Here is a 20,626-nt window from a genome sequence, read left to right on the forward strand (position 1 = left end):
GGGTGGAGGGGTGGGTAGAAGAGGGTATTGGATTCCCTGGAGCTGGCGTTGGGGGCCATCTGATGATATAGGTGCTGGGAATAGAACTCAGGTTTCCGCAACAGAACCTTCTTAAGCACTGGGCCATGTCTCCATCCCTGGGACCTTTATTTTTATTTTTATTTTTATTTTTTTAAGTACATGACACAGTTCTTCTATTATACCTTTGATTGTTGCTTTGGTTCAATCTTTGGATGTGCTTTAGAAGTACCCATTTTTTGCAGATGAGATCTCAGCCATCTGTCTTCCTTATTCTTAATTTCTATTTTTTTTTTTTGTGTGTGTGTGTGTGTATTTTAAATCTTTGGTGTGGTGTGTGAGTGTGCCACAGCCTGCCCGTGGGGTTGAAAAGACAACCCTAAGTTGTTTGCCTTTCGTCTTGTATGGGACAAGACGTACAGCTGTGTATGTCAGGGTAGATGGCTTGGGCACTTTAGGGGTCTCCTGTCTCCAGCTCCCTTCTTTGGGTAGGAGCACAGGATTCTAGAAATGCAGCACTGTAGATGGCTTTGTGAAGGTTTTGGGGGATCCCAGCTCAAGTCTTCACACTTGCATGGCAAATGCTTTACCTGTTTTTTTGTCTGTTTGTTTTCTTATCTTTTTATTTTGTACTCTGGGACAACTTTTTTTGTTTGTTTTTGTTTTTATTTTAATTTTTATTAATTACACTTTATTCACTTTGTTGGGACAACTTTTAAGGTCTAACCTCTACATCACCAATTCCGTATTTCTGTGCTGTATTGTTTTTCAATCCTTATGGGCTTAAAATGAAGATGGATTATTACAATATTTCCTTACCTAGTCCTCTGCTTTACGGTTGCTGGTCTTTTAGCCAATAAGATTCCTGTAAATCTAAATGTCTTGTTTGGCATGGGCTTTCTTTCATTCTAATTTCTGTTTATTGAATATAAAAAATAGTCATCCATTTAGCTCATTAAAATACAGTTTTGAGACAGTCATGAGCTGTCTACTGTATTAGTTAACTACTGCCACAGTAGAGCTGTGTAACAAACAGCCCGGAATGTCATGAGAAAGTTAGTCGGTTTGATTCTGAGACTCACAGCGTAAAGACTGGCTACATGCTTACATGCTTTTGCCTTAGACTGAGGGCTTGTGTGTTACCTGGAGTGGCTCCGCGTCTCATTCTGGGCCAGTGCCCACCTAAGACGTGTTCTCACGGTAGAGATCAAAGCACACTGACAGCAAATGGAACACTATGACACAGAAACTGAGGCCCAAAACTCACATGGGGTCACTGAGGCCTCAAAACTACTGATCAGAGCGAGTCAATGTGACCACGCCTAAAACCAAGTTGGTGGAGTCTTATTGGAGTCTTATTACTTCATTGTTTATCTTTTTGTTTTAAAGGGATGCTTCGTAAAAATCACTGTGGTAGACTGCTTCGAGCCTAGCAGGACTCCAAGGTTATAAAAAGAAGGTAAGGCTGACAATACCATGTGCTGGCAAGGATGCAGAAAGCCTGACACTCTGGTACAGTGCTGATCAGAGACCAGAGGTGGTGCAGCCCCTTTCACAAACAGCGTGGAGAAACTTTATGAAGTTAAATATTCATCTGTCACAGCACTCAGCAAGTTTACCACCCCTAGGCCCTCACCCGAGGGAAGTGAAGATTTATACCATTCCCACGGCAGTCTGGGAAAGGAAAGGCAGGGACAGAGAAAAGATGAGTCAATTAAAATGAGTCAGAGCAAGATTGAAGGCTACTCTAAAAAAATTAACGCCTCCTGCTAGCTTTAGGAAGTTGTTGTTGTGGCGGGTTCTTCTCACAGGGCAGCGACATGGCCGCCAGTTCCTATCACAGTGCCTAAAATGTGTGTGGCTGGATTTTCTCAGCTCCGGGTTTGCTGTTATATTTTTGAGACAAGTTCTTACTAAGTAGCCAAGAAGAGCCTCAAATTCACTACACGGTCACCTATAGCACTCATTTTTAAAACTCTACTTTATTTGGGGTGTTCAGGCCTCAACTTCCCTTCCAACCTCCCAACCCTACATAGGAGAAAGAAGGTCAGTGGGGAGAGAGGGTCCCTTTACTTCTCCTGCCTGTTTAGGGTCAAGGAGTTCTTTCAGGGCTATACCAATCTCTGTCAACTGCAGGCAAAGCCAGGAGTCTCATCTAAGCCACTGCATCCTAAAGCGTCTGTCTGCTCCAAACCACCACACCACCCGTCTCTCAGGTCTCTCCAAACTGCTACACAATCGATGCCAACACTGTATGCCCTGTCACACCTTCTCAATGTATATCCTCAGAGTCCAAGACCACACCCTCTCCATACCAAATGAATGCAGAAGGCAGTTACCAGCTGGCAAAAGCTAAGCTCCGAAAGAGACAGTTAAGAGCCATGGGCAAACTCTAGCCCGCCTAAAATCCCACACCTGGGATTAAAACAGAAGCATTATTTACACAACATAGCTGAGTTTGAGTTTACCAAGAAACCAAAACTTCCATTTGCACCTACCCAAGTTTGGAGCACTGGGATTACAGCTGTGTACCACCAACCAGATTTTTTCCCCTTTCCGGTTTTCAGTGAAAAGAATTTCTATGTAAATCAGGTGTTTAGCCATAATGAAAGTGGGTACTATTCAGTTGATCCGGTTACCATTTTTCTACCTGATTTCAAACAAGGTCACTTATGGTCTACCCTGTTTTTTACGTCCTTCTTGGCCAGGCTTGGCCAGCTAGCATCCTGGATGACCATGTTAGCACAGGTAACAACATGAGGGGTTTTTTGTCACGGTATCCGGGGAGCAGTTCCCAGCCCTGGTGGAAGAGGTAACCCATGCCTTTTGAGAGCTTGGAGAAGAAACTCTGCTCCAGAAAAATGGCCAGGCCTCCAGATGTTGAGCTCAGTAATAGTGCCTGACGAGGACAGAGAGGACAGTCCCAACAGGCTCATACCATACCTTCATCTTGCCATGAGGAGAGGCGAGGAATGTGTTAAAGGTGGGAAGAATGGGTGCTCTACTTAGGCTTGCCAGGCCCAGAGACCCCATTCTGCCTATTTCTTTCTTACGCCATGCCTTCCTTGCCCTTTTCTACAAGCCCAGCTAAGGTCCCCACAGGCCAGGTACACCCCAGGAATCAGCAGAGCTATGGCCAAGAAGGCTGCGCTGTTCTGCAGAGACAAGCACCCCAAAGGAAGCTGATGGGATGGCTGGTGCCCTTGGCTTCTACCCTTCATTCCTGAAAATTTCTCCAAGGCAATCAGCAACTTCCTGCCACCGCAGATCTGTGCTGCACAGGCAAGCACCCTGCTGGTCTCCATGAGCTAACCTTTGGGGGGAGGGCGCCACAAGGGCAGTGGCAGCATCAGTTAGCGAGGGACTGGAGTGGAGCCTTGTGACACATCACAAGTCTCCCCACAGGCACAGCCTCATCTGCCTTCCCTGCAAGCCTTTCTGCTTGGCCTGGCTGGTGTGTGATCTTGACAAAGTCCTTTCTTCTAGCTACCAGCTTTCCCTTCTCAACTGTCCTAGAAAGTGATCAAGCCTGGGAGGAGAAACACGGATTAGAGTAGTAGGAGGGAGAGTTGAGGGAGTCACTTTTTTTTTCTGCAACTCTCTCTTTCTTTCTGTGTTGGCCTGGACTGAGTTGGACTGACCTCTGCCTTGTGGAGCAGATAGAAGCCATGAAGGTCTACTCAAGGTCATGTCCAAGTGTATTCTGGGACTGTATGTCAGGGAGGCCCCCAGCCCATGGTGGCTGAAGGGTAATCTTTGGAGCTTCCCCTGCTGTCCTGTAGTCTCCAAAAAACCTGGATGGTCACCCCAGGGGACACAGGATAAGGTCATGAAAGGTGACTGGAAATTGGAAGACGGTGTAGGGAGGATGGGGACAGCAAGAGTGGACTTAAGTGTCTGAGGAGTTAATGAAAATGATGAAGTGATGAAGGACCCTCTTTCTAGAGGCTCCCTTGGTGGTCTCTGCCTGGCCTGAAGGAGCTGGTCCCTCCATCAGAATGGAGAGGTGAGGTGGTAGAGCTGCACAAGGAAGGGACTAGGGAAGACATCAGGGGGGTGTTCAGAGCAAATGCTTGGAGGTGTCCTAAGCTCTTGTACTAGAATACTATGGTGGGTCACACAGCTTTACTATAATTACTACTTCCTGGCCATGTGGTCTCCCTCTGCAATATGCAGAATCATGCTGATGACAGAGGCTATTGGGGAGGTGTCTTAGTCAGGGTCACTGTTGCTGTGATGAAACACCATGACCAAAAAGCAAGTAGGGGAGGAAAGTGCTTATTTGACATATACTTCACCATCGTAGGAAGTCAGGACAGGAACTCAAACAGGGCAGGAACCTGGAGGCAGGAACTGATGTAGAAGCTGTGAAGGGGTGCTTCCTTACTGGCTTACTTTCCATGGCTTGCTCTGTCTGCTTTCTTATAGAACCCAGGACCACCAGCCCAGGGATGGCCGCACCCACAATGGGCTGGGCTTTCCCCATCAATAGCTAATTTAGGAAATGCTTTACAGCCAGATCTTACAGAAGCATTTTCTTAATTAAGTTTCCCTCCTTTCAGATAGCTGTAGTTTGTGCGTCAAGTTGATATAAGAACAGCCAACAAAGGAGGAGACATGAGAAAGAAGGAAAGATCACCTTGCTCTATCTGGGAGGAAAGATCTGCAGAGGGCCATGGTTTGAGCTGCCCTAAGAGGCCATATCAATAGCCATCTTTGGGATTTTTCTAATGTTATATTTCTGCAAATGAAATTTCTATGTCACAAGAGAGGCATCAGGCATATCCTTTAGGCTGTAGTGACAGAAACCCCTCAAGTCAGCTTTCCACAGCAAAGCATGTGATGAGGGCCTTTGCTAGCTCACTGCTCACTGCTGCCCAAAGATGGCACTGGTCTTCCTCAGACCCTTCCAACCCTCTCCTCAGAAACCTCTCAGTGGCTAAGGAGAAAGCTATGGGAGCAGACAGTTCACAGCTTGCTCACCCTAGACAAAATCATGAATTTGCCATATAGGCTTCAGAAGCCATGGCTTGCCATTGGCTGCTGGGCACCTCAGATGGAGATTAAACCCAAGGGCCAAGCTCTATATTGGTCCAGATGACAAAACAATGAACCCCACTCTGGCTGTCTCCAAGAACTTTCACTCTTTATGGGAGAACACATGTGCAGACAGAGCCAACACTGGAGTTGGCAGGTCACAGCGTCAAGGGTTCTGACTGAGGCCATGTGGAAGGTCTTTGGAAATGCGGAAGGAGCCTTGAGACAGGAAGGGTGTCTGGAACCTTAGCAAAAGGTTCAAATGTGTGGTGTCAGGGACATGAGATGGCTGAGGGAGCAAAGGACAGTTGGAAACTTCCCTTGCACAGATAAACATTAGGCTGAGGGTCTCCATGGTGACGGGCAATAGTAAGGGATGGTGTTCATCAAGCTTAAGGAGCTGGTTAAGAAGAAATATGAGGAAGAGGGTCCCTGGCCAGGAGAATCTTAGACTTGATCTTAAGTGGTGAGAAGTCAATGAGAAGTCTTCATAGCTCCCTCAGGGTGTGGTCAGGTACCTGAGGCCACTCAGGTGAGGGTTCATATTTAGCAGATGACAAGACAAGTTGATTTCGACAGGTAGAACAGGACCACACCTCTCTTTTCTAGTTCCTTCTTCCATTTCTCTCTCTCCTTTTTCTCTATTTCTTTTTTCCCCTTGTCTCCTTGGAGGAAGGAGCTGCCTTCTCAGAACTAGAAGTTTTATCCTTGGCACGAGAGATATCTGCCTCACTCCAGAAAACTCAGGGTAAAATAAATCTAATTAAATCTGTTACTGTTCACAGAGACTAGTTTTGTGGGCAATTGACCTGTTTTATTTATTATGTAAACCATCATGAAAACCAAGCTCCATATTATTTATGCTAATGGAGGGAATAGGTAATAAATCCCCTGTGAGAATGTGGGTAGACCAGATGGTGCTGGTGGCACTTTGATGGCTGGTGCTGGAGGAGTCCATTTCAGAAGTTGCTCCCAACCCCGGGAGAAGGACTGGGAAGTGCTGGAAGGAGGTGGGCTGGAGTCTGGAGGACAGCAGCCTCACTCATAGCAAACTGAAGAACGCTAATGAGAAGGAGAGACCTTTCCGGGCTGCCTCCTCCCTCTGGAGGAGGCTCCAAACCTGTGTCATGAGCCTTGGAAAGATGGGACTGGAAGGAGATGGTGTACTTCTGGAGTGCTGTGTCCCACGAAAGACTACCACCCACACAGTGGCACTGGATTCCCATGACAATCCTGAGAAGTAGGTCTGCTCTGCCTCTGGTTTATAGAAAATGGAGGCAGTGAGAACTGGGGCGTGTGAGCCTGGGGTCTCCTTTCAGGGCTCCAAGGACCTTGGGAATGGGGAAGATGGTTTGATGGATAAGAACACTTGCTGTGCAAATATGACCTGCATTCAGATCCCCAGCATACTTGTAAAGCTGGGCACAACTGTGCAGGCCTTTAACTCTAGCATTAGGCGGTGGTGGTGGTGGTGGTGTGAGGGGGATGTGCTTATGTGAGGATGGAGATAAGAGGATTGCTGGCTAATTATCCTAGCTGAAAAAGCATAAGTTCCAGTGAGAGACCAGCCCCCCTCCACACACACACACACACACACACACACACACACACACGGAAGGGAGGGAATGGGCCAGGAGGAGGAAAGAGTTGGAAGAAGGATGAAGCTGTGTGTGTGTGTGTGTGTGTGTGTGTGTGTGTGTGTGTGTATGTAGGAGGTGAATGAGGATTGGAGGAGGGTCAGGGATGGGGTGGAAAGACAAGGTGGGGACAGGGCAGAGGGGAAAGAGGAAGGAAGAGACACCTCTCTTTCCCTTTAGGAAAAGCTGGCCCTAGATCTTCAGGGGGAAATGAGAGTTAGGTGAGAGCAGGATCAGTCACATGAGGATGTGAGCTGTTCCTCATTGTGACTTTGGAGGAAAACAGGGAGCTAGTTTGCTTACTCCTCAGGGCTGAGCACCTATGTTCCCTCCCAAGAAAGAAGAGGAACACAGTTCAGGAGGCCATGGAGAAGGATCCGAGCGATGGAAGCCTCACGCGGAACAGGGGTGACCAGCCTGCAACTGCCTTCCCCACCCACTCCACCCTCTGCTGGCAGACCAGGCGAGACAGCTCTGCTCACTGGGTGCCAGGGGCAAGTGCTTGCTTTTCCTTGGGTCAAAGGGCCCAAAGCGAGGAGAAATTTAACCCCAAAATGCTTTGGCTTGTTTTCAAGACAGATAAAGAACAGTTAGAGAAAGTGTGGAGGAGAAAACTTTACTAGTGAGGGCTCTGGAAGGTCTGTGCGCCTGTGTTAAGGTCTGGAACGGACCCTGTGTCTGTGGGCCTTGCTCTTCTTGGGGAGAGGTTGCCCACTTCCAGGGCTATTGAGGAGGACTGGGGCAGAGCACAGCTTAGGACAGTGTGTGGCCTGGAGGAAGTGCAGACTTGGGTGGGAGACCCGAGAAGACACATTCTCAGATGAGCTTATTCCGTCAGCGGACCGGGGAGGTCGGCAGAAATGGGCAGAGAAATGGTGCTGTGATTGTAGCAAAGGCCTCAGCCCACAGGAGCAACAGAGCCGGGACATCGGCAGTCAGGTGGCTGGGTGACCTATTTTGTCTAGCACCAAGGGCATCCTAGGGCTTTAGGCGCTTAGAATGGGAAATTACTGGGAAAACGAACTGGTCACCCTACCTTGGAGCACTGTCCTGTCTCTCACTGGGTGTGATGGAAGGGGCCTAGCTTTGAGTGCGGTGTTCTCCTTTGAGCGTTAGTTTCTGAAGGTCTTGGGCTATGAGTGGTTGGTTACCAGTGCTCCCTCAACGCTTGGGGCAATGAGGGGAACAAGTGCTGGGATGCGGACACCACTCTACAGTGCGCACTGCGCTTGCTCGTAAGTGAATTCCATCCCCATTGTGATACAGGCCATGGTGCAGGCAACGAGGATGCAAGCAGGTCCCCGGGGTGCCACAACTAGGGTTAGCTGTACCCAATTTTAGTTTGTTTCTTTTAATTGGGTGTTGGGGATCAAACCTGGGCCTTCCACATGCTGGAGAAGCAGTCCGCCCCTGAGCCACACCCTCAGCCTAGCTGTACCACTTTTCAGAAATCAGGGGAAGGTCCTCCAGATCTACACCTGGCTTCCTAAAGAATGGCTTTTGCACTTCTTCAGGGTCTGGCTCAGAAAGTTAGGAGGCTCCCATGCTTTTTTTTTCCCTGTCTCCTTTCTTTGTTCTAGAAGTCCCAGGCTCCTTCACTGGGATAATTAAAGTGATCACAACACACATAATAACAGTTGAGGTGATTGACAGAGTGTCATGCATGATCCTAAGAGCTTTGCATAGAATCCATGATAGCAGCTTAGGACTCCAAGACTGAATGCTCCATGGGGGCAGGAGATAGGTGTGTTTTGCTGGTCAGAGGCATCACATAGTTTGTACCAAAGCAAGAAAGAATAAAGGTTCCACCTCCCAACAGGAGGTGCATCAAAGAGCTCCCTGCTGTCGTAATTTAACCAGGAGACCCAGCTCCTCTGTCCCGAAGGCCCTGGTGCCTGTATCACCTACCTTTCTGTCTGCCTCTCAATGCTTTCCTTTTTCCTAGGAGTCCCACTCCAAAAGACCAGTCATGGGGGCTCTCTGTCCCATAGCCTTAGAGCCCCAAGAGCGGGTAGTAGGGCAGCATGTCGAACCCCCTAAACCCACCATCCTACCAGTCTTCTCTCCTCTTACCTCTTCCCCCTTGTCTTCCACAGCAGACTTCCCGAGTTGCTCTGATTATGGTGTTTCAGCCCAGCAATGGTAACCCTGACTAATACAGGGGGGGAGCCAGGCTCCAATCCGGTACTCCTCCCTCCACTGGAGATGCTTAAGGACAGAGATTTCCTACTGAGGACAGTGACTTCCCTGTGTTCTGTGTGATGTTCAGCTCATGAGTGACAACAGTTTTTGCATCTGTCTTGGAGATGGCACAGGGCAGGGGGCAGGGCTTCTCAGGCCATTCCCTGGTACCCCTGATCTTTGTAGTGTATTGAAACTGCAGTGTGGAGGATCAGGAGACCTCAAGGGGAGCCTCAGAACAGCATAGCCAGGGAGGCCAGAAGGCTCCTTTCTGTCTCCTCTCTATGGTGTGGGCTCCACTGGGGTCTAGCTGTGTGAGCCTGCCCTGTTTCTAGAATGTGCCCAGTAGGGCCCAGCAGGGTCTACGCACGAATCCCTCTGCATTCCTTCTTGGCTGTGTTATCCCCTCCTCATCACTCAGGCCTCGGCCTAAATATCTTACCCATCTTCAATAATTCAATAAATGTTACATACCTGACACTTTCCTGTGTGAGAGTAACTGGAGCTTATAATGTCCCTGGAACAGGGTAGATGGACAGCGTAGATAGATCTCTCTCCCTGCCTGCCTTTCTCCTCTCTCATTTGCTCACTCTTGCTCTCTCTCACACACTCTCACACTCATTTCTCTCTCTCAGACATACATGACCATGGGACAAACCTACACGGACACGAGGATGCAGGTCTAGGACACGCAGACACATGGATACACATGGACCCTGCCCCTATGGATACAGACACACAGATGTACAGAGATATGTTGGCACACCACACATGCTTTCAACAGCTAAGGTACACAGACACACAGAGGCACGGAAATACCCTCGTGTGGAAAGGACAGAGCCTGGACCAGTGCTGATGGGTGCTTGGGAAGCTCAGAGCCTCAGGCTGCCCGGCAGGAATGGCCACGAGGCCCCTTGTGAGCACACATTGAAAACCAAAAGGGACAGAGGCACCTGGAGGCATGCAGGAGGGTTCCAGGCAGGAGATTGGGCAGATATGAAGAGAGAAGCCAGGGGTAGCAAGGAAGAGCTGGCTTGCCAGAGCTGTAGCTCATGAGGAACAGTGTGTGGCAGGGAGCTGGAGTCCCAGGTGTGAACAGGGATGCGGGATAGTCTGGCCTTTTAGGTTCCTGTAGGGACTTAGAACTTATTGGGGATTCTTTTTAATTTTCATTTTGGTCTGTGTTTTGTTTTTCTCAGACAGCTCTGATTACCACAGGGCTGATGGGAGTGTGCAGAAAAGCTTGGAAACCAGGCGGCAGCCCAGCCGGTGCTGGCGGTGATCATAGCAGAGCCAGGACAGTGGCTGCCGCAGTGGGGGAAGGCATGATCTAGATATGGCGCCAGTAGGGTTTGCCAAGGGGCTAGAGACAGGAGAAAAGCCATCCCAGGCTCCTGAGAGGCAAGCATTGAACAGAGAGGACTTGGGCAGAGGGACTGGGAGGTGGCCCGGCAGTTTCACACAGGTGGGAGAGAATCCGGGATGCTTTGGCCCACGGAACTGCCTAGGCAGCTGCCTCGCTGAGTTGGAGGCCTAGAGAAGGGACTAGGGGCTGAACATCTTTGGTTTTACCGAAGGGACCTAGTGGTATATTCCTGGAGGTGGCTCCCCGTGTGGAGAGAGAACAGGAAGTCTCAGGCCAGAGCCCCATAAATCGTCCTCGTTAGCCATCATCTCATTTGTTTTCCCAAAGCTGTTTCAAGGGTCAGAACTAGGAGAGGGCTTGGGTCAGATTCCTAAGAGCTGCTATAACAAATTACTTCAAGCCAGTGGCTTAAAACAAGTTTATTCTCTTACTGGTCAAGGGGCTTGAGGACAAACATAAGATGTTTGCCGAGCTGCATGCATGCCAGGTCTAGGGACGACTGCCTCCTGGGCTCTACGACAGGAGTGTGGCCATGGTGTGGCCAAAGGACACCTCACAGAGAGAACTAAGGTCCAGGAGAAGCTGGCGTTTCCCCCTTCCACAGGAAGTACATCCTCGATCCTTTCCTAACACCTGGGAGTGCTCCCCACCTTCTTCAGCCAAGGTGCCAAATGTTAATCCTGGTCTGGGCCCTGCAAAGCTGCTGTTTAAATAGTCAAAGATTAGTTTTCAAATTGACAAATAGAGCCCATCTGGAGTGCTTGGAGGCGACTCCTCTAGGGCCTGGCTGAGCAAACCCAGTTTAATTAGGCCTGGTGCTTGGCCCAGAGCAGGGAGGTAAGGGGGAGGGCAGCCTTCTTCTAGGGTTGGCCTCTGCTCTCTCCATGGCAGCTGGGCTGGCTGCCAGTTTGTATGTCCGGGCTGATTGTCCCTCTGACCCAGCCCTTCTCCCAAGCATAAAGGATAGGATGAGGGTCTCATGCTCTCTTGGGCTCCGAATCCATCCTCTTCCCAGGACCCTTTGGATGCTCACAGGTTCCTTCACGGCCTCAGGCTTTCATCTGTGCGAGTGCATGTCATCCTGTCCAGCTGTTCCATTCACCCATGCATGCATGCATGCACCCATCCATCCATCAAAGAACTACTGAGACCCACTGTTGGCTGGGTGGAGTTTCAGGCACAAAGGGCTCTGCCCTCTGGAGCTTTGGTTCATGGATGGGCACCAGATATATAGGTGTATGGATATTTAGTTATAGACTGTGAGATGTTCTCAGAGAAATGTGAGGTGCTGGGTGAATGGGTTCTTGGTGTGGTTTCTGGAGAAGGGGTGTAGGTAGTCAAGGAAGGCTCCCCAGGGACTGGTGTCTGAACTGAGAGTTGAAGGGGGATGGGAGACGGTCAGGTGAGGAGGATGTGTTTGAATATGTATGTGTGTTTTGCACATATGTATACAGGTGTGGCATTCCAGGCAGAGGGAACTCTGCATGAAGGCAGGGGAGGGGAGGGCAAAGCACTGGGCATTAGAGGGAGGCTACATGCCTGGGGACCAGCACCAGCTGAGGCCAAACCAGGACTGGCCAGGTAGTCAGGGTCTTGGTCTCTAGTCCAGCAGAGTCTGGAGAATACTAGAAGGCCTTGCAGACTTCAGGCGGGGCCTGGAGCAGATTTACATTTTAATGACACCAGGGCTCTATCTCTCTATCTCAGTGTTGTCCTATCTCCTCCCACACAGAGCTCTTTCCCCCATCCTCACCCTTCCAGACCTGGGATTCCTTAGGTACTGTGTGAGCTAACTCAGTGTGTGTGTGTGTGTGTGTGTGTGTGTGTGTGTGTGTGTATGTATGTTGTGAATGTCTGAGTAAGTAAATGTATGGAGGACCTTTGGGATCATGTGATACCTGTGATACCAAGGGTACTGACTGAGCTCGCCTTTCAGATTTACCCGGCCTTCTTCTTGATTCACACACCCTGTACAGATGCCTGTCTTTTCCTGGACCCCAGCACCAGTGGTGTGCTGTCAGACAGTTAACCCCGGGCTCTCCAGATGAGAAAAGGCTCTCCTGTGGTGTGGGCCAGTTCAGTCACCAGGCCCACATGTAATGCTATACACCTGACAAGACAGAATTATGGATCTGGGTGTAGCAACACAGTCATTTCTTGAAAGCCATTTGGGTCAGCTCTAGCACTCTGCCCCCTAAAATGTTCCACTATGACCAGAACTAGCACTGGGGCCCATGGTCTGGTCAGTACCACATTTGGCCTCAGGTTAGGGCTGCTGGTTGGACGACACAGGTTCAAACTGAGAGTTGAGGCTCCAGAGGATGGCCTCCTGGGTTGGAATCCTGGTCTGCCGTTACTTAGCTGTGTGACTTGGGCAGGTCACATCTCTGTCCCATGCCTCATGTTCTAATTTGTGCTGTAGGGACAGAAATGGTAGCCGTAACTCCATCCTGGGAAGGCAGGAAGGTAGAATCAGACCTCAGGATGGTGTTCTGAATATAGGAAGTGTCTCGCCACCTGCCGGGGTCTTGAGAAAGCCGTCCCTCATGGCCAGTGCAGCCTCCTCTGGGCTCCAAACACTCATCCCCAGACCCATCCTTTCCCTCAGCTCAGCTGACTCTCTTGGTCTCTAGAATGGCCCTCTGGGACTCTTGGGCACCCCTTTGTCTACGACCAGAAACCAGAGCTATTGGATTTCCTGTGTCCAGATCTAAACCCCAGATCTAAACCTTAGCCTTGGAAGTCCTCTAACAGTCTAAGTCCCAATAACTCAAATTCTTTCACAACAGGGTTTTCATAACAAGTTGTAATTCAAGAATGTTTGGTTGGAGGGCTGTTGAAATGGCTCAGCAGGTAAGGGTGCTTGCCACTCAAGCCTGATGATCCAAGTTCGATTCCCTGGATCCTACATAAAGGTAGGAGGAGAGGATCGACGGGGAAGTTGTCCTCCGACTATAGCACGTGTGCTCATACGTATGTTATGCACACACACATAACAACAATGATGATAAATTTAAAAATTCAGTTGGGACATATTTGTTTAGTTTATTGCGTTGGACAATTTCCCAAAACATAGCCCACACTTAAGGGCACAGAGAAAGAGCCCACAGAACACATGACAGGGAAAGAAAGTAAGATTAGCGAGTGTCTATATCATTCACTCCTTGGCCATTGCGTTAATTCTCTTTAAAGAGTCAAATGACAGAGAAGGACTTGGATGTTTAAAAGAAATTAGATGGGATTAGCATTTAATTTTTTCTTTTACTATAGATTTTTATAAGACAGACACTGTGTGAGGGCTTAGCAAGTCACAGATAGCACGGTCAACGTTTGCAAGGATGTGGATGGGGTAGAGGCCCTCAGAAGAGGCGAGAGAGGACTATGGCCTCCTCCAGGCTCTGAGAAATAGTTATTGAGGTCACACAGATTCTGTGGTCAGACTCTCTCCATACTGTCACTCAGACACAGGACTGTAGGGGCCTCCTGAGTCATGTTGTCCTTGTCTGTTCTTTCAAGATGACTGCAAGTTCCAGAAAGGTGGAAGGGCTCCCTGGGGTGATGTCTCAAGTTCAAATCTCTGAAAGCAGTTTCTGAGGCCCCAGCTGGGCTTGGCCACGTAACAGCCATCCTTCAGGACACAGACGGGGGTTGGCTGCAGACTGAGAAGGTGGCAGTTGGCACAACAGAGGTGCGGCTGGCTGGGCGGAGGCCAGGCTTCCTGACGGGTTTGCTTTCTGCCTAGTGATTACCCATTACTCCCGTCAGTGCCTGATAAACCGTTATCACGGAATTATCCGCTGCAGGCTCCGCATCAGTATGAAATCCATTACTGTCCGTCAAGCCTTGTGGCTAATGGGAAAAACCTTGCAGCTGCCCGGTGCGAAGGCGGGGCTCACACAGATCTGCTATCTGTCTATTACTTCAGCAATCACACCTCGTAATGGAATCTTGGATGGGGAATGACAAGAAGTCCCAAGACGTGTCATTCTGATGGGCAGCTGGTGGGTGGAGCCATCTGACTAGCTCTAGAGTGTGGCAAGGAGGTGACCCAAGGGTCAGTCAGCTCCAACACCTACCCCATCAACTACAGGGAAGCTTTTCACTGTGGCCTGTGAGCAGATTCTCAGTGCAGAATCAGCCAAACATCTGAGTGGCTAGAAGGATGGAATAATGGATGGACAAATGGAAAGACGGATGGATGGACAAATGGGTAGATGGCTAGACAGATGAATGAATAAATGGGTAGATTAATGGATGGGGATATGCATGTGTGGATGGATGGAAGAATGGCTAGAGGGATGATTGGACGCGTCTTTGGATGTATAGATGGTTAGACAGATAGACGTATGGATGGATGGGTGGAGAGATGAATGATGAATGGACAGATGGGTAGATGGAAGAATGTATTGGACAGATGGATATATGGGCGGACTGTCAGACAGATGGATGGATGAATGGAACCCTAAGGGAAATCCCAACACAAGAGCATAGAGAGGCTACCTCACTCCTACTAGCCCTTTCACTGGGCTGAGGTCCTCCTCTGTCCTCCTGAATGTGTCAGCTACCACGGGACCTAGAACCAGTGAGGGTGCTGGAGTCAGGCAGAACTTCTTATGAAGCCCAGCTCTGTAGCAGCTCTGCCTTAGACAATGGACCGGGAACCTGGAACCTGGAAAATCTAGAACCTAGAAAACAACAAAATCACGGCGCTTGACTGCTACTCAGCTGTGCTGGGTGGCCAGGGAGGCATCTCTCATCTTGCTCCTTCATATTTGGGACCTGTGGTGATGGCAGCAGCCTGTACTTCCTGGATGAACTAGCTTGGGAATCGGCTTGAGCTTACATCCTGACTCTGGGACACACTGCAGGTCAGCTTGTCAGAGAAGACTGAGGGCTGGAGAAGTTTCCAGGGCTGGCACCTGGCAGGGCTGGATCTATGGCCATCACAGGGGGAGTGCACTGGAGGCCTTTAGTTAGGAAAGGAAGGTAGACATTGAAAAGCCTTTCAGGAAACCCACTCTGCCTGCTCTGTGGAGGAGAGACCACGGAGTGTGATCTTTCCCCATGATCCATCGTGAAACAGGCAGACAGTGAGAACCAGCGATGCAGCTGGGGTATTCTACAAGTAACCCCATATCTTCCACTTCATTCTGGAGCCCCGCCTCTTGGTCTGTTCCAGCCACACTAGGCACTTTGCTCTCTAAGCATGCCAGGCTCACCCTGCAACCTCCGGGCCTTTGCACCTGCTCTTCCCGCTACCCAGAATGCCTTTCCCCAGATGTTCACACAACTGGCTCCTTCAGAAGATACAGGTCTTTACGACATGACCCAATTTCTGTGAGCCCATCTGGTTTAAAAGGACAAACCACCTCTTCACCCTCCCTCTCCTGTCTTTCCGATTGCTCTCCCATCATCTCTTGCTTCCCCTTTTTACTCCTTACAGAACGGAGAGCTTTGTGTCTTTGGTTTGATGCTGGATTCCCCATCAACCTCTGGGTCACGGTAGACACTAGTACTAATGAATGAATGAGTGGCATAGACACAGAGTGTATAGGAAGATGCCGGAATTCACAGCCTCTTAGTGCTCACCTTCCAAGTTTGGCTTGCAACTTCCACTTTCGTGCGCCTTGCCCCAGACAGTACCCCGTGTGTCCCCTAGGAAGGCCATAGCATGCCCATTTCCAGCTGTGACTTCTCTGCTTACCCCCTGTTGTAAAGGACTATCCCCCAAGCTAAACGACCATCATCTCTCTGAGTTCATGTGCAAAAGATCATTGTAGCTGGGATTGGTGGCTGCTGATCTTCCCTTATAGGAGAGGCAGGGAGGGTTATGAGACCCTCACCCAGGTGTGGCGTAAGGACCTGTGGGGGAGAAGTCTAAAGGATGCAGGCTAGAAACCCTGGGGAAGGGCTCCATATACATCTCTCCCATGGGGCCACCATCTTTTATGCTGTGTACTGACCTTCCCACATGTCCAAAAATCACCCACTCTCCTGCCCATAACCCTGCACCCACTGTTCTGTAAACAATGTCAATAAACTCATTGGTTCCCCAGGGTGAACTTTGGTGAAATAGAACTTCGGGTTGTCATTGGCACCTTGTGAGGAGGGAGACAGACATGGCCTAGCAGTACACAAGGATAAACTTCCTGAGGCACCCCCTTTGCTCACTCAGAGGGCAGAGAGGGTTTCCTACAAGGCAAATCAACACCTACCCCCTTTTCCTAACTCAAGGCTTCCAGTACATCCCACCGCAATAGCCACTGATCTGGCCCTGTCGGGTACCAGCCCTGGAAACCGACAAGCCCGCCAGTCCCAAGCTCCCTTCCTAGAAGTCTTCTCTGTGCCTGCAATGCTCTCCCTGCTGCTTCCCACAAGGTTGGCTCCTTCCCCCAGCTACTTCCTAATCAGGAGAAACTTCGTTAGGCATTGGATTTGAGCACTCTTTCTCAGTGAGTCATTCTCTTTCTCGTCTTTGCAGACCGAACTATTCAAATGGAACTATTTTGTTGGCTTGTTTTCTTTAAACTGCCCGTCTGCCATATATACGTTCTTCAGTGAGAGGGGCTGATATATCTGGCTATGGGCAGAACCTTGGTGCCTGATAAAAATGCCGACTGACTGAGAGTAAGGGAAGAGACGGCAAGAGGAAGAGAATAAAGTCGGAAGGGAGAGAGGGAGGGAGGGAGGAAGATCATTCATTGTGAGTCCTATACTATCAGGGGCTCAGCCACCATGTACCCAGTCACCCCAGCACCCTGGCCTCTCGGTCCCTGAACTATCCATGCCTCACCTTAGCTATTCTAGTTGCTCAGAACCAGTACAGCCTCGGGGCCTTAACTACTCACCCCTTCTGTCTATGCTGTCTGTCCTTTAGGTGCCCTTTCTAGTCACTCAGCAGAAGTAATGAGCGGTGTGTTTCCAGTGGGTCACCTAACCCTTCTGAGCTTACTTCCTCCTCTCTGCAGGAGTCTGAGGATGCCTGCCTTGTGGGGGGGTGGCTGCAGGCTGAACCTGTTAATGAAGAGCCTTGCTGGTGCCAGGTGCTCAGCATGGCATCCTGGAGATACCACCTTCCTGGCTCTCGGTCCTGTGTCCTCCAAGTTGTCACCTCTCCTCACTCAGCCTAAAGCCATGGAGCATGTCGCCTGGCCACCTGCTCACTGCCCTGCTTCTCTTTATCTGATCTCTTCTACACCAGTGGGGCCGTCTCACACGGATTCCTGTGTCCTCTATCTGTCACCCAGTGACTCCACTGCTAGATAAGACCATCCACTCCCCACCCCACCCCTCAACACTTAGCTATGTAATCCTCAGTCTCACTGGGACCACAGGAGCAAGCTTTAGGCCTTTGCTCCAATCTGCGGTTCTCTCGTTGTACTTTAGGGACGCTGGCTTTTTCTCGGCTTGGCTATAGGCTACCATGTCTGCCTCCTCCCCAAACCTGTGCTCCCTTACCCCCCACCCGACGCTTTCCTTGCCTTCCTGGTGACAGATACAGACACAGGGCCCTTCATTGATACCCCCTTGCTGGCCTCTCACTCATGCCAGGGTTTGAGTTGGTCCAGCCGGAGTCGGAACACCAGCAAAGTTGAGGTGTAGGGCGGTATTTACATGGTGAGCCTTCCTTCTATTGCCAGCATTTTCTCTTGTTGCAGCATCCCCCCCGACCCCACCCCTACCCCCCCACCACACCTGCCTTGTATGTGCCTGATGCTCCATCTCCTGGCTGGGTCACCCTGGTCAGTCCACACTGCTTGTCCCCACCCCACCAATCTGTGTAGATACTAGGCCAACCTCCAACCCTGTTCCCATCTCCTTGAACATTCCCTGCACGCACGCGTGAATCACACCCGTGTGCTATTTCACACATAGTCTCGGATTATAGGAACAATTTTGGGTGTGGAACAGGAGAGGGAAAGCAACAAAGTCAGGGTTAGCAGCTCAGGGGCTGTGTCCCATGGGAGAAACCGGCTTTTTTTTTTTTTTTTTTTGTCTCTGGAGTTGGGAGCCCAGAGTTGCCCAGAGGGCCCAACTGTGCCAGTGCCTGGGGAACATAGCTACAGTGGCACAGCCTGGCCTGCTTGGGGAAGGTAGGCAAGATAAAGCTGTAACTTGCCCATAGACAGCAGTAAGGAGCTACCAGTAAGATCCAGATCAGGCAGGGGTAAGGGCATGAGGGTTTAGGCCTAGCACATCCTTGTTAGGACATTGAGGCCCAGGACCTCACCTGGGCAGGGCCAAGCAACCGTCCAGAAAGCAGGTGTTTGTGGCTAAGCTTTGATGTAAGTAGCCTGGTGAACCCTCACTCCGCTATGGGGCTTAGAATCACCCCTCATCTCATTTCAGGGAACTGGAGCCTAAGAGTGTAAGTAGTGTAAGGCACGGAAGAGCCACGATGGTACCCAAGGCAGCTGGCTCCAGATCACAGTTGTGCACCTAGAGGCACCTGTGGGCACCTAAATCCATCCCTGCATCCAGAGACACACCAATGGCCCCACAAATGCACTTGGGAGTGTCTACGCCCACCTGCGCTCAGGCCTGCTCATCCATGACTCCTCTTGGCTCTGACTTGCCTCTGTGCTCCTTGGGAATGTCAGGTTGGATGAACTCAAGGCAGCAGAGGAGGGACCACGGGTGGGGTTCTCCAGGAGCAGCTGAACAGCCTGCTGGCTTGGCCAGGCCCCATGGAGATCCCTAACCCAATTAGCAGTTTTATTAAAGACAATTGGATTAGAGGCGTCTGCTGTGAGTGTTGACTTAGCATGAATGGGAAGAGTGGGTGGGCGTGGAACTGAATCCTTCATCCACCCTTGCTCCTGTCTCAACCAGCCATCCCTGGCTATCAGGTTATCAGGCCTGCAGGTTTTCCCTGCTCACTCACCTTCTCTCCGTAGGCCTGGGGCAGTGCCTGGCCTCTTAGCCCCTACCCAGGAGACGAGGATCCTAGGAGGCCTGTGTCTGAACCCAGAAGAGCAGAACTGAGGGAGAGTGAGGCTAGAGAAGAGTGAGACCGAATCCCACTCCATCCACTGACCTCCAAGCTAAAGGGGGGGTGTCGCTCCCCAAGATCCCCAGTCTCCTGTGTCCATCAGGAATGGTGAAGGCACGCTCCACCGCTGTAATCTCCCTCCTCTTGGCTTCTGTGCTTGCAGTTACCTGGCCTGGCACACTGTTCCGCAGCCATTGGCCCAGGTGGCATCTTCCACCCTCCGTGTCTGTGCTTCAGTGTCACCTGGGGGGGGGGCTTCTCAGGTCGCCCTATGGCTTGTCACCCAACCTGTTTCCCACTTAAATCCTATCCAAGTGGAGACGGCCATGCCAAGCATTGGCTGGATAAGTCAGCGGTGTCTGCAACAATGTTGTGATACTATTAATACTATCCCAGTTTTGTAGGTTGGGACACTGAGGCACAGAGAGGTTAAGCATGGTCACATAGAAGGTTGGTGGTAGATCTGGGTATGTTCTTTCACTCCTGGTTTGTTGTTTTTTTTTTTGTTTTTTTTTTTCTCTGCCACCTCGAAGAGTCCCTTTTTAACGACTGTAGGGTCCCTGGGAGACTCACATGACCTGTACATACACAACCCTCATTCATACTCAGCACGCACTTCCCTGCTTCCACACCTATAAAGCAAAGGTGAGCCTGCTCGAGCCCAGGCACAGCAGGGCAGCCACAAGCGCTGTGTCCTCTGATCTCCAGTACGGCAGCCAGGAGACTTCCCCATATCCTGCGGTAGTATATTCCCACCCACTGCAGATATTAATTTGGGGGTTTATAGAAAAATCCATATGGTGTGAGTTATCGAGGGCGGCGGTTGTGGGGAGAGCCACAAAATCGATAGTGAGAGATGGTCTTATTTCACAGCTTCTGTAAACGGGGCTGCGGGGCCACACGGGGCAGGTTCAGACTGGGGAAGGTTAGCAGACTGCCAGGCAGGCCCTGCACTGCTGGGGCCTCACCACAGCCCTGGGGAGGCCGGTCCAGCGCCTGCTGGGTCTGATTTGTATTCTCCCCGGGCACTGTCAAAGGGCTCAGTAAATATTTATTAACACTTCTCCGAGGCGAGATAGCCCTTCCTGGCAGCAGCTCCTTGAGCAGCCTGGCTGTGGCAGAGATGCTCCAACAGCAAAGGAGCCCAGCAAGGGCCATATGGTCCAGGACCAGGCTGTCGTGGCCCTGCGGGGAGAGGAGAGAGCCCTCAGAGGTCCAGAAGGATTCTGTGGCTGTGGTTCGTGCCTCCCCCACTTCACAGCTGCAGAGGACTTCTAGGCATGCTCACTTCTGTGCTCCCGAGACGCTGGACTGAGCAGCATTGTCCCAAAAGAAATGTAATGTGAGCCACCAAGGCAAGCCATGTGTGTCCCTTTTAAAATTTTAGGAGCCACA

Source organism: Meriones unguiculatus, chromosome 3 (assembly GCF_030254825.1).
Source record: "Meriones unguiculatus strain TT.TT164.6M chromosome 3, Bangor_MerUng_6.1, whole genome shotgun sequence".
Lineage (NCBI taxonomy): Eukaryota > Metazoa > Chordata > Mammalia > Rodentia > Muridae > Meriones > Meriones unguiculatus.